The sequence below is a fragment of the Vulpes vulpes genome, chromosome 4 (assembly GCF_048418805.1).
Source record: "Vulpes vulpes isolate BD-2025 chromosome 4, VulVul3, whole genome shotgun sequence".
NCBI lineage: Eukaryota > Metazoa > Chordata > Mammalia > Carnivora > Canidae > Vulpes > Vulpes vulpes.
The window spans coordinates 8,616,811-8,634,957 of NC_132783.1; the positions used below are offsets into that span (position 1 = coordinate 8,616,811).

General features: G+C 34.5%; 1 pseudogene; it reads left to right on the plus strand.

Annotated features, from left to right (window-relative positions):
- Positions 1–8,543: 8,543 nt before the first annotated feature.
- Positions 8,544–9,247, plus strand: LOC112931621 (nucleophosmin pseudogene; annotated as a pseudogene).
- Positions 9,248–18,147: the final 8,900 nt, after the last annotated feature.

Below are 18,147 nucleotides of genomic sequence, written 5' to 3' on the forward strand. Positions count from 1 at the left end.
TGTTCCATATCCACTGCAGTGATATTGAGCATTTTTCCCTAAAGTAAAACAATGCCGATGCCATGCCCTTATGGAAAAATGTCCCCTGACTTTCCGTCACCAATCAAATAAAATTCTACTCCCACTCAAGGTTTATATGATCTAGTTGCATACAGACTTTCTAGTACCTCCTGTCCATTCTCTTTCTCAAACCTCAAACTTCAGCAAGTAGAATTTTCATCAGTGTACATATATACACCAAATTATGGATCTTATTCATATTGTTCCCACTATCCAGATTACACACATCCCACAGCCAAATGTCTGAGTCATACTTATCTTTTCTGGACAAGAACAAATGTAGTTAGCTTGACTAACCCTCTCTTAATCTTTGCAGTTAGAAGTAATCTCTGGTCTCTGAACACCCCCCTGACATTTGGGTATTTCTCCTTTTACACACCACTCTTGATTTCATCCATGGATCTATGATTTTTGAAAACAGGATACATATCTGAGTGCTTTTTAAAATCCTCCACCGCACCTAACGTGATATCACCATATTTAGTTTTATATTTATCGTGAATTCTTGTAGCCTAGGTCAAAAAAACATATTTTTAATCTTCTGCTAAATTGACAAAATTTACAAACTTTTTTTTTGTCAGTTACATCCAATTACACAATAAGTGATTCAGTACCTCCTCCATATTCAGATCTCCATCTTCAGTAAACCATTTAATGGAGTTTTTCTGACTAATGCTAATTTATAAAATCAGAGATTATTTTAGCCCTGTCTCCCTCTTCCCATTATTCTCGTATTTTATTCTGTATTTATAAGAGTTGTTTTTCTCTAAGTACATAATCATATCATTGATTTACATATGAATGTTGCACTTTCAAAGGTAAGGAAAAAGAGAGAATCTCTCTAAGAAGCCAAAGCTAAAGAAAAAGTCCTTAAATCTAGGGAAATACTCATAAATGAAAACAATAGTTTCCTATATAAGCCCTTTATCTAAATCAGCCAGTGACACTTTTAAACATCAGGGAAAAATTTAGTTTCCTGCTAAGAAACACTATAGGGCACCTGGGTGCCTCTACTGGTTAAGTGTCCAACTCTTGATTTCTGTTCAGGTCATGATTGCAGGGTCCTGGGCTCCAGCCCTGTGTTGGGCTCTGTGCACAGCATGGAGTCTGCTTAAGATTTTCTCTGTCTCTCTTTGTTCCTCTCCCCCGCTTCCCCACTCTCTCTCTTTCTCTAAAATAAAGAAATATGTCTTTACAAAAAAAAAAAAAAAGAAATGGTATAAAGACATAAATAGTTGAGAGCAATGATGGGGTGAAGAAGCAACTTGAAAGCTAGAACTAAAATAGAAAAACTAAATATTAAAATGTTTTCTCAAAAATAAACAAGACAACAGACTTTAATATTGCCATTAGTTAAATTCATATGGCCATTGCCAATTCTTTCCAAGATTGGTCAATGTTTCGCAATATTTGCTTGTCCAAATAAAAAGTATTTTTCTGGGGCCATATTTCTTTTCAATGACTCTTCCTCCAAGGACTATAATTCGTAGTTACTTTCAAGGACATTTTTGATGGGACAAACTGATGAATCACATATGCAACAAATTTTACACTGAGTTCTTAATGTATGTCTGGTTCTATTCTTCACATATTGGATACTGTGCCAATAAGTCTTGGTCATTCTCTCATTCTGTCAATATCTTAATAAATGGACAAAATATAAATAAGTTAATACATAGATTTTAAAGTGATCCTGAGTAGTAATGATTCTTATAAAGCTAAATAAAGTAAGATAATATGTGAGGGTATGGCTGAGGGTGGGGAGAGCCTGTGTGTGTATGTCTGTGTGTGTATAATTGGGAAGTCAAGAAAGATTTCCTTGATATATACCATTTAAGTTGGAAGCTTGGGTGAAATGAAAAAGTGGGTTCTCTGAGCTCTTAATATGGATACAATCCTTCATTGGGGTTTTTGCAGCCTGAAAGCAACATAGTTGTTTAAAGAAAGTGAAAAGTATTTGAGCAAGATAAGGATTTGAGATACTGTAATTCTATTTTGTTGCATACCTTGTAAAGTCTGTAGTTAAACCCAGAACTTTCTGTATCTTTCTGCATCCATAGGCACACTTGATTGCATAAAGAGGTACAAGTATTGTGACTTTTTAATTTAAGAAACTCCTTTGGAGTATCAGTGTGATGGTTAATTTTATGTGTCAACTTGGGTGGGGCACAAGATGCCTAGATATTTGGTTAAGTATTATTTCAGTGTGTCTGGCGGGATATTTCTGGAAGAGATAAGCATTTGAATTGGCCAATTGAGTATGCAGATGGCTCTCCTCAATGTTGGCATCATCCAATCCATTGAGGGTCTGAATAGAACAAAATGGTAGGGAAAGATTGAATTCACTCTCTGCCTGAATGTCTGAGCTGGAACATCAGGCTTCTTCCCTCAAACGGGGACTTGCGCTTACAGATCCAACTTACACTATCCTAGTTGTCAAGCCTTCGGACCCAGACTGTAATCAACACCATTGGCATTTAGTCCTTTGAATTACGCCATGACTTTCCTGAGTCTCCAGCTTGTAGGCAGTTGATGGTGGGATTTCTTTGCATCTATAATTGTGAGGTAATACTTTATAATCAACTTGATGTATATAATTTCTTCCTCATTTTGTTTCTCTGGAGAACCCTGACTATACATTCAGTTTCTGTTGAGATAATTAAAAATGAAACCCATTTTGGCCTGAAAGAAACCTCCAGTAGTTATTTCTTAAAGGAAACACAGATGTGACCAGAATTTCTTAATTCTAAGATGGCATTTATTTTTGTAGACATAGTATCACTTTAAAAGTAGTTTAGTAGGAGAAATGTTAACCTTGCATAGAATATGTACATACGAAACCTTTAGAACCGGAGAAAATCTTGTATTTATTCATATTACGATAAAGATTGGTAATCGAGCTTCTTTTATAGTCTGGTTCTAGTCTTCTCAATCCCCTAAACACATCGACACGACCACACTATATTTTATAACCTGTGCATGTGATTTTATACTTTTAAACAACCAATCATTCACAACATAACTACCCATATATTATTTTGTCTTTAATTAATATTTTTAAAATATTTTATTTATTTTGGGGATCCCTGGGTGGCTCAGCAGTTTAGCACCTGCCTTCGGCCCAGGCAAGGTATGATCCTGGAGTCCCGGGATCGAGTCCCACATCAGGCTCCCTGCATGGAGCCTGCTTCTCCCTCTGCCTGTGTCTCTGCCTCTGTCTCTGTCTCTCTCTCTCTCTCTGTGTGTGTGTGTGTGTCTCTCATGAATAAATAAATAAAATCTTTTTAAAAAATAATTTATTTATTAGAGAGAGCATGTGTGTGTGTGTGTATGTGTGTGTGCAAGCAGAGGGGAGGGGCAGAGGGAGAGAGAAAAGCAGACTCCTTGCTGAGCAGGAATCCAACACAGGCCTCCATCCCTCGGACCTTGGGATCGTGACCTGAGCCAAGGCAGTTGTTGAGCCAACTGAGCCACCCAGGGTCTCCTAACTAATATTTGTTTGAACTCATAGTATATTTTCCTGTTTTCATGGTTGGTTGATCATTAAGTGATAAGCACGTTTTGTGTAAATTTGGATATTTTGACCTTAGATATATGGTCAGGGTCATAGTAGTTGACAATTAAAGAATAGTAACAACAGACCTTCTACTGGGGGCAGAATTCCAAACCTTCCAAGATATGTGGCAATTACTTTGTGTATAATGTGTTGTCTGTGACTTTAAATAAATTATAATTAAATTAAGTTTTTCATTTTAAGATTATCAAAATGTAATCTTTTTTAGAAAGCATTTTAATGTTTTGTCATCAAGACTTGGGGCCAAACATTTAAATTACAGATCCATTTTATTGTGTTACCAATTTGGGGCCAAACATTTAACTTACAGATCCATGTATTGTGTTACAATGACAATCAGTGGAAGATATACCACCTTGCACTGCTCACTTCTCTCTGATACAGACCGTGTGAATGCCATAACGTATTGCACATGTATATACTACTTAAATTTGGAGCGCACACACAATAGCGATTTTTCATTACGGTTGGATATATTTAATAATCTATTAGTAAGAAGACTATATAGCTTGCTTGGATCTTTGTGTGAATTTTCCAGCAACCTAGGATTCCAGCGCCTTTCAGATGGCACAATTTGACTTTCACACACTGAATAAATACTAGGGTCAGACTAGCTGACTTCTGCTATTGCTTCTTAAATCCACATTATATATGTACCAGACATTGGTAATCTGGTTTCTCTGACTTAAAGATGTCTTACTGGTTTCATCCCAGTCAGGCCACATTGTTCTTCAAAGAGCCCAGCCATTTTCTCTGTGCCGAGGTCTGATAAGTCTTTAATATTGTAGTCATTACATTCTGCTTTTAGATCCACATATATTTGTCCTTTCTGGCTGCTAGCAATATGATTTTTTTTTTCCAGCAACTTCTACAGGAGAGACCCACAAAATGCCCTCCCATAATCTACCCCCTCTCCCCAAACAGGTCAAGTTATTTGACTGTTTTGAATCTTAAACTAAGAAGTCTTTAATTTGCCTCCTCTTCTCCAAAGACTCATCCTCTGCAGGGGGCAACACTCAGTGATTTGGCCTGCTGTGGTAGCCTTCATGCAAGAACTTGGGTGGAACTTCTTCCACTTGGTCTTCTCATAGAGGACACTCTCGGTGATTCCAAGATGACTTTCAATTTATGTATGCATCCTTATTAACTACTCTCATTAGAGAAAAGCAAGTGCAAATGCACACAGGTGTAACTTTGCCAGAACACATCCTCTGGTACTTTCCTCACAGCTCCTCTGCCAAGTGCCTGGCAAATTTATTTTGGCACCAATTAGAAGATATCTTGACTTCAGAAAAATAAAATGTAAGAAATGTGCTACTTTGACTTTGGCAACGTATTATGTAGAGTCACAACTTTCATATTATGTCCTCGGGCTGAATTTAGAGCTGTGGAATTATGCTGTGAAAGAAACTGAATGGGGGAAAATAAGAGATAAATGGTAATCTTGATTAGCATGTTCAACTCTTCTCACTCCTTAAGGGAAAGTGACGCTGTTATCTACCCATCTATTCAAGCCAGGAAACTATGTATCATCAGACTTCTTCTGCTTTCTCGTTTTTCTCGTCTCCCACATATAATCCATCACCAGATTGTGTCAGGTCTGTCTTCTAAATATGATTCACTTCAGTCTATTTCTTTTTCATTTCCACTGATACACTTCAGTCCATGCCACCAGCATCTCTGGCTTGAGTTACTCTAATAGCCTCCAACTAGAGTCTCTGCCTCCAGTTGTGCTCACAAATCAAATCCATTATCCACACTGTAGCCAAAATATTATTTTTAAAGTAAAATCTGATCATGTCACATTCCTGGTAAACTCTGTTATTGGCTCCCCAATGTTCCCAGGGTGAGACTCTATATGGCTTACTAGGCTTTTCATATGGACCCTATTTCCCTTCCCAGCTTCAGCTTTTAGCATTATTCTTCCTAAAACCCAGTGATACAGTAAACTGAACTTGCCTTCAGGTAATTTAACACACTGTACTCTTTGAATGGAATGTTCTTCTGCTCCATTACTCTGTCAAGACCCAAATGCTCTCTTTACCTTCACCTTAGATGCCACTATTGCAGAAAAGTCTTACCTGACTCCTGAATTTGTTCCTATACATGTCCCTAATACAACATTGATCATTTTGTATGGGGATTGCTGGTTTTGCTAACCTATTTTTATTTGTAGGCACTCTGGTGTCTCGGGATGAAGGCAGTGGAAAGATGTATTGTATGGTCCCAAATTTCTTTTAAATATTCTGCATTTCACTGTTATTAGATAGGGCATATAATTGCCAATTTTCCAGTCTTCATTATTGCTTTTTTCTATACCTGCTCTATACATTTTAAGGATTCCTGCATTTCTTCTGGAGACGTTTAATTTTGTGCCTTCTATATTGCCATGTTAATTCTTTGGTGCCTTCCTTTGTTTAGAGTTATATCCCCTGAAATTTGCATAATGGTTGAGCGTGTCTCAAAACACATTACATGAATCCTATTATCAGTGTGAGTTATACATAACTTATTCACAGTATCTGTGGCTTATTACCAAATAAATAAACCTATCTGAAATTGTAAGACCTACATGTGCTGTTTAAATTTTCATTGTGGACATAAAGTGAATTCCTTAACCAGTAATTATAAGTTATATCATTACCCATACAATGGTTTACAATAGACAGTCTTTATGTTATTATGGGTGGACAAAAAAAAAAGAATTCAAAATTTAAAAATATCCTTGTGAGGATTTTGAGAATATAGAGTAATACAACAGGTTCTTTCCTCCTGAAATTTGCTTAACAATACCCATAACCTTAAATAAAACAAAAATATTCCATAAAATTTAAACTGTATTTTGTGGCAAACCATGTTTCTGATTATATAAATGAGCTGCAGTAACAGAGGATTGAAATAGCTTAAGTTCAAAATTATGTTTACTTTTCAGAAGAATATTGTTTATAAAGGCTGGAATTTCAATGATTTACTTGAAATAAATCAAATACTATGAACGATACCACTTTATAATGTTTTGAATAATCCCCTACAAAAAAGCTAGTAATTAAGGAGTTTAACTTTTAAAATCTATTTTCTTTTTAGTTTTTTGCCCACTGTATTGGGTTATTCTGCAGTAATTAATTTCCACCCGGTGTTTCAGAATGTGACTTTATTTGGAAATAGCATCTTTGAAGATGTACTTTTTAAAGGATTTCAAGATGAAATCATCCTGGATTTAGGATGGGACCTAAATCCAATGATTGGTGTCTATTATGAAAAGAGAAAAGGAACCCAGACACACAGGTAAAGAAGGCCACAGGATGGTGGGCAGAGATTTGTAGAGTTAAAGAATTCCAACAGTCACCAGAAACTAGAGAGGACAGGAACAATTGTCCCCTAGATCCTTTGGAGGGAGTGTGGCTGCTGACACCTCATTTTGTACTTCTGGCTTCCAGAACTATAAAGAGTAAATTTCTGTTGCTTTAAACCACTCAAACAATGGTAATTAATTATGATAGTCCTAAGAAACTAATATACCTATCAAGCACATAATCCTTTGAGGAATTGTTTCATCTCCATTCATTTTCCTATAATTTTGAATTTTTCTATTGAAAATCACTCTCTGCTTTTGAAGGTTTTCAGAGTTCAAACATTTCTATCTACAATTTTCCAATACGACAATCAACTACATTTTAAAGACAATGACAGCATTTGATTTTCATCTTCACTAAATATATAGTACCATGAGAAAATTGTATGCAGTTTTTAAAGAAGAATATATTATATTCATTACCAGAAAAGTAAAGAAATTTTAGATATAACAAAAAGCATTGTTCATTCAGCTGGAGTGAAAATCAGATTTATTCCTTTAATTATTTTTTTTCTTACAATCTATTTAAATGTGGCATCTGCATAATAATTTCAAGAGGGTTTTTCTTTTTTTAATGTTCCATTAGTGGAAGATCTACTGAAGCTTTGCAGTAAGGATGTATTTCAGCCTCATAATTAGGAATTATCATATTGTTGAAATCCATTATAGTATTAGGAATTTGTTGTGGACTAAATGTTTGCATTTCTCCAAAATTCACATGTGGAAGCACTAATCACCAACATGATGGTATTTAGGGAGGGCTTTTGGGAGTTATTTTAGTTGAGATGAAGTTGTAAGGGTGATGCCTTCAAGATGAGATTAGTTCCCTTGTAAGAATAAGAAGAGATGCGAGAGCTCTTTTTCTCTGTCTCCACATGCCCAAAAAAGAGGTCATGTGAACATACAATAAGATGGCTGCAATCTGCCAACAGGACAAGGACTTTCACCAAAGCATCAGATTGGCTGGCACCTTGATCTTAGATATATCAAGCTCCAGAACTATGAAAAATCAATGTTTTTGCAGCAGCCCAAACTGACTAAGAGAGTACTCTAATAATTTCAACTATTTCACACACAGATACCAAGCACAAATATCTGTTTTAAGTGTAGGGCTATGTTTAAGATAATGAGTTTTGGTGATTACAGTCACACATCAACATGCATTGGAATCACCAGAGGAATTTTAAAAGTATAGGTTGCTGGGTCTTACCCAGGAATTTCTGACTCAGTAGATTTTTTTGGTTGGGGTTCAAAATTTTGCTTCTCTAGGCCTGAAGTGATGCTGTCCTGTGCATCTGTTCTGTGGAACAGTAGTGTTTGATTTCTATTTGCCTTTTCTCCCACCTAAGTGGGTCTCACCATTCTGTAGAAGATTGGATAGACATGGACATAAGCACCCTGAGGTCCCAGAACTATCTTTTCAGTTGTGAACTAAAGGTTGACAGAGATTATCACTTTAAATTGGATAATGATGAAAATGAGCACCAGTTATCTTTAAGAATGGTCAGTTTAGGGACTGGTAAAAAGGGTGAATTGCACATTGTTGAAGCAGGGGAAATGAATTATGAAGGCAGTCCAATTTAAATCACACTCACCACTTTGAAAATGTCCATGCAGCCAACAGTTTCCCTTGGGGGCTTTGAAATAACACTGCCTGTGGTCTCACATTCAAATGGTGGTTCACAGACTGGGCATGTTGGTGGAAAGCACTTACTGGCTGTGGAGGAAGATGTAGAGTTAGAAGATATGGCAGAAGAGGATGTGAAACTCCTTAGTATATCTGGAAAAATGTTCTGCGTCTGGGAGATGGTAACAAGTTTCCATAGAAAAAAGTCAAACTTGCTGCTGATTAAGATGATGATGGATAACAACAATGATGATCAAGGATGACGATGAAGATGGTGATAATGATTTGGAAGATGATGAAACTGAAGAAAAAGCTTCAGTAAAGAAATCTATATGAGATACTCGAGCCAAAAATACACAAAAAGCAAACCAGAGTGGAAAAAACTCAAAACTATCAACACCAACATCAAAAACATCAAGAATCTTTCAAAAAAAAAAAAAAAGGAAAAGATTCTCAAAACACAGGAAGGACCTAGTCCTGTAGAGACATTAAAGCAAAAATGTAAGCAGGTATAGAAAAAGATCCTTTTCTTCCCAAAGTAGAAGCCAAGTTCATCAATTACGTGAAGAATTGCTTCCAGATGACTGACCAAGAGGCTATTCAAGATCTATGACAATGGAGCAAGTTTCTTTAAGAAATAGTTTAAACAGTTTGCTAAAATTTTCCATTTTATCTCATTTCCGTAACAGTTGATATCAGCTGTCCTTTCTATACTGCAGAGTGAGAACTTCCACTACAGTGTCTGATAACTGCTGTCCAGGTTCCACTGTCAAGAATGTGTTGTCCAAATTGCCTGGTTCGTTTTTAAAGATGGAATTCCCCCTTTGCTCTGTTTAAAGTATGTATGGAATGTTATGATAGGACATGATAGTAGTGGTGGTCAGACAAATAGAAATGGTGGGGACATGAAAATATACAGGTGAAATAAGCTCAATGTTGTAATAAGGTGTAGAAAAGAATTTGCTTCTCTAAAGGTTTTCTGCTGTTGTCAATGTTGTAGGTCTGAGGACTACTCATTGGGAACTAACGGGTATAGCAGGAAGAATCCTAAGTATGAATTCTATATCTTTCCCTAATAACTCGGAAGTAAATTTCATCAATTTCCTTATCTGTTAGAATAAAAATGTTAGAAGAAGTTATCATATAGTATTCTTATGTTAAATAAAACAATATCATAAAGCACATAATATAATGCTTAATACGTTATAAGTGTTCAAAGGAATATTGATAATATTCCAGCCATCTACTTACTTCTCTCAAAGTTGGTTGATCCAAAAAACAAAAACAAACAAACAAAAAAAAAAACAACAACAACAACAAAAAAAAAAAACAAAGTTGGTTGATCCTAGAGTTCTAACTATATACTTCACTGTCAATTCCATATGTGTGTGTGTGAGCATGTGTGCATCTGACTGGTGAAAGAGAGATTTCTGTGCAAATTTATCCAGAAAAGTTTTCACACATTTTTTTATTATTATATTATGATTATAGATATTTTGCTGTTTTAATCTGAGGTTAATTAATGTAGTTTGGAGCCACCAAAGTCTCCAATAGCATAAACCATTCTTCAGAATCCAGATTATTGGGATGGTCAGTTTACTTTACTCAAATGTTTCTGTGAGGTCTAGTGTAAAAAATATAGATCTCAGTTATTTTATTTATTTCTCTCTCTCCCTAAGCATCTAGCACAGTAATCTGGAAACGATGGGTGTTGACTAATTATCTGCTGACATTTCTAATTCTGTCAGAGTTACCTTTACACGTAATACTCAGGCAGCAAACACAAATAATAATCTGAAGAGTAAAATTGTGTTGTTTTGTTGGTTTTCTTCTATTTTGGTTGTGATTGCATTGTTCTCTCAAACAAGAATCTGGCTAAACATTATTGTTTTACTGCTTTCATTCAACTAACACATAACCAGAAGCAGCAAAGTATAACATGTCTTTCTTGTAGCAAACTTCTAAAAGGACTTTACCAGTTAAAACACTTTCAAAAGCCAATCCATTGGCTCATACAACAAACTGGTGTGTGAGCCAGATATTCTATCTTGGGGTAACCGTAGAATACTTAATAACCTATTGGGTGGTAGAAGCAATACTGCCAGAGAGATGGAACTGCTTCATAAAAACATACAATCTTCCAAACACTGAAAAGGAAATAGTAACAAAGTTTTATGTGGTTATATTTCAATGGCAAAGTTCCAACTAAGACTAATATCAATGTTGTAAATCATAATACAGCATAAACATTATTTTTTTTAATTTTAAAGACATTTTGAAAGGAAATACAAATATTTTTTTTTTCAGTCTGAGACTATAAACTTAAAACCCTGACTAAATTTTATCTGGTGTTGGTCGGTCTATAAATATTTATTTTATCATTTTATTCCATGCTTTGCTACAACTATCTCTAAACCTGAAGTCTTTTTCCAATTCCATCTTTTTAAAAGAATTCCTGTGGTTACTAATTCGAATACTATATTTCTTTTCTTTATCTTTCCTCTAAATAAATAAATTGCAAAATATCCTCCTACTTATTCAGCAAGTATTTATTTGTAGCAACATGAAAAAATACTGAATAGGTATTGGTTTATTGAGCAACAGGCTGGTAAAAATAATGAAAGATACATGTTTGCTTACTAAATATCTTTTTGTGGTGAAATAAGTAATTACTGCTGAAACCTATTTTGTAAATTATCCTGTGAAAGGAAAAAAGATATTAATAATCATGTTGTAGTCACTTTTTCTTTCAGTAATGAATTGAGCTAGAACGGATTGAAAAAAATTTGGCTTACTATCAATTTCCCTTGATCCCATGGAATTTAAGTGTGAATCGCAGTCAAATTAGATTGTTGGAACTTAAGAAGTAGCATTTGGTTGTAAAGAAAAAAACATAAAATTTTCAACAATTTCAAGATTTCTGAAGATCTGCTTCACTATGGGAAGTCAAATATTACAATTATTTAGAAAGTAAAACTAGACTGATGGTAATAAAGAAATTCATGTATTTATATACCTTACATAGTTATACAGACTGTCAAACTGAATATTACTAAGGTTGTCTACTTATTTCAAGTAACAGCAGTTCACAATAAAGCATGGTCATAATTCTCCAAGTGTTTTTATACTGTGAAACAAACATTATTGACAAAATACTAACTGCTAACAATATTTAAGACACTTTTCCCTACAAATTTGGTGTTATAAATATGCACTGTCCAATATGGAAGCTACTAGCCATATGTGGCAAGTGTAAATGTAAACTAATAAAATTTAATTAAATCACGGGTTTGCTTTCTCAGTCCAACTAGTCGTATTTCAAGTGCTCAATAGTCACATGTGACTAATGGTACCAAACTAGACAGAGAGGATATAGGATATTTCCATCATTGCAGAAATTTCTGTTGGTTGATACTATAGTATTTTCCCTAAATCAGTATAGTTTTGTTTTATTAACAAATATTCTCTATTTTATTAACAAAATTTCATAGATGGGTATTTATTTCATGCATTTTAATCTAATAATTGAAATGTTTATATTCATAAACTTTGTTTATACAGGTTGTGCTTACAGAAGAATATTTTAGGGAAGATTTAATATATTTTTTAAAATGCCTATTGAGCATGCCAATATTTGATCAAGTCAAGTGACTGACTTGGAGATGTCTATGAAATCAAATAGTAGCAAGCCTAAGAAATTTAAGCCAATCAAAGACACTTGATAATTTATGTCCAGCCATTGATAAGAAAATATTTATAATAGCTAGAACTGAATACTACTTGCCTATAAGCGCTGCTGTCATGACACCACTGTGATCCATGGTTACCTTCTCTCTCTTCTATTAATTAATTCAAAGGAGACCCTCCGAGCACCAAGTTAATTAAGAGTTATGAATTTGGTTAATTTCTCACTCTCTATTTTTTGTAGATCTTAATAAATATTTTTTTAAACTTTTTATTTATTTATGATAGTCACAGAGAGAGAGAGAGAGGCAGAGACACAGGCAGGGGGAGAAGCAGGCTCCATGCACCGGGAGCCCGACGTGGGATTCGATCCCGGGCCTCCAGGATCGCGCCCTGGGCCAAAGGCAGGCGCTAAACCGCTGGGCCACCCAGGGATCCCAGATCTTAATAAATAATTAATATCATTTGAAAGCTTGATATGGTACCCAGAAGTGATACACAAACTTAGCTCACAATCTTCAGATCAACTCTGTAAGATAGCAACATCTTTGCTCTATATCTATTATCTTTGCTCTATATTTGAGTAAGTTGCTATTCAATGTAGTAAAGTCATTACTGAAAGGCTGTCTTTCTTCTATAAGTCATAGTATAAAATACGGTATTCTCTTAATTGCTGTGTGTGCTCTGCCTCTTGCCAAGCTAAACTGGCTTTACTCCATGTCATGGAGTAAGTAATGCTCCAAAGGAAAGTTCACCTATAAATGTGGCATGTGGGGGATCCCTGGGTGGCTCAGCGGTTTAGCCCCTGCCTTCGGCCCAGGGCCTGATCCTGGAGTCCTGGGATCGAGTCCCAAGTCAGGCTCCCTGCATGGAGCCCACTTCCCCCTCCTCCTGTGTCTCTGCTTGCTCTCTCTCCCTCTCTCTGTGACTATCATAAATAAGTATAAAAAAAATTAAAAAAAAACTTTATAAAAATATATAAAATCTAAAAAAGTGGTATATGTATTAAAACATTTATGAAATTCATAAAGGTAAAAAAAAGAATGAAACTACTCAAAAAAGGAAATGAAGAAAGAGAACAGTACAGAGCAGAATCAAAATACAAAAATAGAGGAGTAAAGTAAGGAGAAGGAAATAGAGAATAGATAAGAGAAAAAGAAGAATAAATAATTGAGAATATATGAAATAAGAAAGTAGAACTACGGATGAGAAAATAAAATCTGGATTTCTGCCCATTCCTTTACAATCTAGTCGGTGGACATCTACGAGTTTGTTAGATGCTCTCCTAGATGATTGGAATAGAAGTGTCAACGAAATATGCTAATGGAATCTTGTCAAAACCAGCTCTGATGATGTAATATCCCTGAGATTTGCCTATTAAACTTCCACCAACCTTGTTCCAGTCTATGGGGCTCTGACCTTCATTCTACTATCTCTTACTTAAATCTCAGAGTGAGGGAAAGGAATCACCTCCTAATCTGCTAATTAAATGAATAGTCCCTTTTATTGTATCCTTGTATAGAAAAAATAATCATCTTAGCTATAAAATAAATTCTGACATTTTAATTTTCTGTCAAAGTTGAAAACTTATTTCCAATTTATATTGGCCCTCATTCTCACACTGATGGTAGCCTTTCTTGTCTTCCATTTTTCCATTTCAAATCATGACTTTCATTTTGTCATTGCCTAACAAAATTCTATCCCATAACCTTTGCTTTTTTTTTAATCCCCATATTTCAATCCAGCATAGCATGATGAACTGGGTGTAAAAGGAACAATTTTTAGGAGGGGCTATGTTATGGGTTGAATTGTTTCTCCCCCAAATTCACATGTTGACGTCCTAACACCCAGTACCTCAGAATGTGACCTTATTTAGAAATAGTCATTGGCAATGTAATTGGCTAAGATGAGATTGTTAGGGTGAATTGAGGTCTGCTGATGTGGGAAATTTTTTAAAAAGTAGAAAAATGCAGAATATAATAAAAACTGATGTTTCAAAACTTCCTTTGAACTAGGCTTTGTGCAAAATATGTCTGTACCATTTGATCTTTATAATCAATTACAAGTGCCTTTTTAACCTGTTCTACTCTTCTATTTGTCTTTATTTGCATCAAAACTAAGATCTCGGGATCCCTGGGTGGCGCAGCGGTTTGGCGCCTGCCTTCAGCCCAGGGCCTGATCCTGGAGACCCGGGATCGAATCCCACGTCAGGCTCCCGGTGCATGGAGCCTGCTTCTCCCTCTGCCTGTGTCTCTCTCTGCCTCTCTCTCTCTCTCACTGTGTGCCTATCATAAATAAATAAAAAAATTAAAAAAAAAAAACTAAGATCTCTTCATTATTCTAGTGTTACAGGTTTTGATAACTAGTAGAAAAACTTCCTCAATCTTGTTATTTTTCCTCATGGGTGTCATGACTATTTTTTTGTTGTTCTTTCTTTGAGTGACAAAATAGATTTTTATTTACTTATTATTTATTTATTTATTCATTCATTCATTTTTGTTTTAAATATTTTATTTGTTTATCTATTTGAGAGAATGAGAACAAGTGGGGGAGGGGTAGAGGGACAGGGAGAAGAAGATTCCCTGTTGAACAGGAAGCACCACTCAGGGCGGGGCTGAATCCCAGGACCCAAGGATCCTGAACTGAGTTTGGAGGCAGATGCTTAATAGACTGAGCCATTCAGGCACCCATTAATATATATTTTAAGCTCACCCACTCTAAATTATAATTATGCATTAATTTGGATAGATTTGGCATCCTAACAATACTAAATTATTCAATTAATGAAAATCTTGTATTTCTCAAATTACTTAATTTTAAATCTTTTAATTTCTCTCAGTCTTGTATCATGTAAAGTCATTAGACTTAGTTTGATCACCTTTATGTATTTATATTTTTATAATGTTTATGTTACACATAAAAATACAAGTTTATGGGATGCCTGGGTGGCTCAGCTGTTGAGTATCTGACTTTGGCTTAGGGCATGATTCTGGAGTCCTGGGGTCGAGTCCCAAGTCAGGCTCCCTGCATGTGGCCTGCTTCTCCCTCTGCCTGTGTCTCTGCCTCTCTCTCTCTCTCTCTCTCTGTGTGTGTGTGTGTGTGTGTGTCTTTCATGAATAATAAAATCTTTTAAAAAAATAAGACAAGTGGTATCAAGTGGTTTAAACAAAATTACAAGTTCATTTTGATTACTGGCTTATATCTATTAACTTTCTGAATAAGTAATTTATTTGAAATTTGTTCTGTATTGTTTTTGTATATGATTATATGTCTGCAAAAAACAAGTTTTATTTCTTCTTTTACAGTTTTTACACATATCTTAAATCCTTTGTATTGTACTCCCTAGAGTATAATTACATTTTGTTAACATTTTGTCATTAAGTTTGTACTTCTTACGGTTTCATTTATAGCTACACATAAGCTATGCATATAAGGTTTTTGTCTTTGAAATTTTATCACAATTTGTGCTTGTTTTTAAATGATCATTTTTAAATTCCTTATTACATCAGTGTGCTGAATTCCATAATTTAATTGAAATGTTAAATCAACTTTACATTCATGAAGAAACTCAGTTTAATTGTCATATTTTTTCATTTTTTAATTATTCTTTTGATATATAGCTGTATTTGATTTGCTAATATTTTGTTAAAGATGTTTAAAATACGTTTATGAATAAGATTGGCTTACACTTTCATTTTCTTGACATTTTGATCTTAAGGCTATTGTAGTCTCTCATAATATAAAAAGTGCTTCCTCTTTTTCTATACTCTGATGACATTTGTGAAAAATTAGTATTATTTCTATACATTTACCAGTGAATAATTCTTGTCCTGAAGTAGTTGTCTGTTTTCATTATTTTCATTTCATTTAGATTCTTTTTTTTTTTTTTTAAGAATTAATGTTGTGTTCTATTTCTTTCTGGCTTAATTTTAGTAAGTTGCATTTTTCAGGAGATTTTCCATTTTACCTAAAACGTCAAATTTATTGAAATATAATTATGATATCTTTTATACTAGCTTTAAATATCTTTTTATTGTCAAGTATAACCCAAATAGAAAAAATAAGGCAAATATAAACTTCATATCTTATTATTAAACAACTGCTCCATTATAATCTTCACAATTTATAACATTTTTCAATGTCTCTGGTCATAGAACAATGATATTACTATTAACTTGTTAAAATATCTACAAATGAGTACAGAGCTAATCTGTTGGAAGCATTACAGAAATATACAATGGTTGGAATGATCATGATTGGTGGATGTTTTCATGGAGGAGATTATGGAGACCATTAACTGGAATGAGAGGTTGTTTTGAAAGTAGATGAAAGAAAATCTGGCCATGTAACTTGGAAAGAGAGTTTAGAAAACAATGAAGTTCCAGGATTTCTGGGAGCCACCTTTAGAGTTTTGAATATATAGGATATTTAATATTTTTACTCTTTTGTTGTCTAAAAAATATAACCTTTATGAAGATTGCCTTTCTTCCTTTCACTTGTTGTAAGGTAATATAATCTCTAGTTGAAAAATCAATGAAAAAAATTTAAAAAAAAAAAAGAAAACACAATGGAAAAAATGTATGAAGATAAAACATTATTTATAGGTACAACATTTTTATTTTGAGTAGACTTTTTTAATTGTAGTTTGAAAAACAACTTATCTGGCCTAATCAAATTCACACTATGGGAACTAGGGACATCATAAGTCACCAACCAATGAGATTAATTCAACTAAACAAGTGTGTAATATCTTTAAAAGTCATCTTTTGGCCACTAATCCTTCTGGGTTTGCAAAAGCTATCCGATCAGTGTTTTAAAGTGGTTATGACATTAGTCTGTGAGGATATACAGGCACAGATGCAGGTCTTGCTTCTGTCATTTACCTTCAGTGATATCTCACATATTTCATCTGCCTCAGTTTTGCCGTGTGTAAGATTCAGATAACATGTCACAAGTTTGTGGTCATATGAACAATAGCATCTACTGTTGATTGATCTTACTATGTATGGAAAGCTAGTCCTCAAAAGGTATAGTATGACTTTGGTCATCACTCTAGAAAGAAATAAGGACACTAGACTTATGATATATCTGGTTTTATTCTGGTTCTATTTCTTGTTGGACTAATGAGTGACAGAAAAAACTACAAGCAAGAGAAGATATTCCAGCCTAATGAAGATAGTGGACAAATGCAGATAATGTAAGTGGGGCAAATTACTTTTTACCTTATCAGATAGAGGAAAATCAGCTAAAGTCAAAGCTGCGAGTAAATAGCTTTAAAGGTATAGAAATTACTAGGGAGCTGGGTTGTGATACCAAAATATTATCATTATCACAATTTAAAAAAATCCAGCGTCTTTGTGGTATTTTGATATATACAGTATTTTATAAAATGCATTTGCCATTCTCCACGCCAAATTGATGCCTAAGGCTTTATTCATAAGGACAAAAATCAGAGAAAATAAACCATATTTAATTTTCACAAAGTTTAAATAGTGTGTGGATGTGTGTGTGTGGATGTAGATGCATATGTATATACATTTATTTATCTTGTAGGCAGGTATTTTGCTTTCAGCAAATTTCTGCTTCTTTGCATTACCAACAAGTGCTAATGAAGGTAACTTTACCATCCCGGAGCAAACAAAACCTGAATGAATTATTGAGTTATTACAGATTGAAACATTGTAAGTGTGCAGCAAAGCATTTAGTGAACTTTTAGGGCTATATACCTGAAGCACTCATAAAGTCAGAATTGAACCTGCAAATTATCAGGTTCTTGAACTACACTGCAGCATTTCCAAAGCCGCCTTCTGTTTATCTTTCCTTTAAAAAAACAAACACAAAAAAAATGTA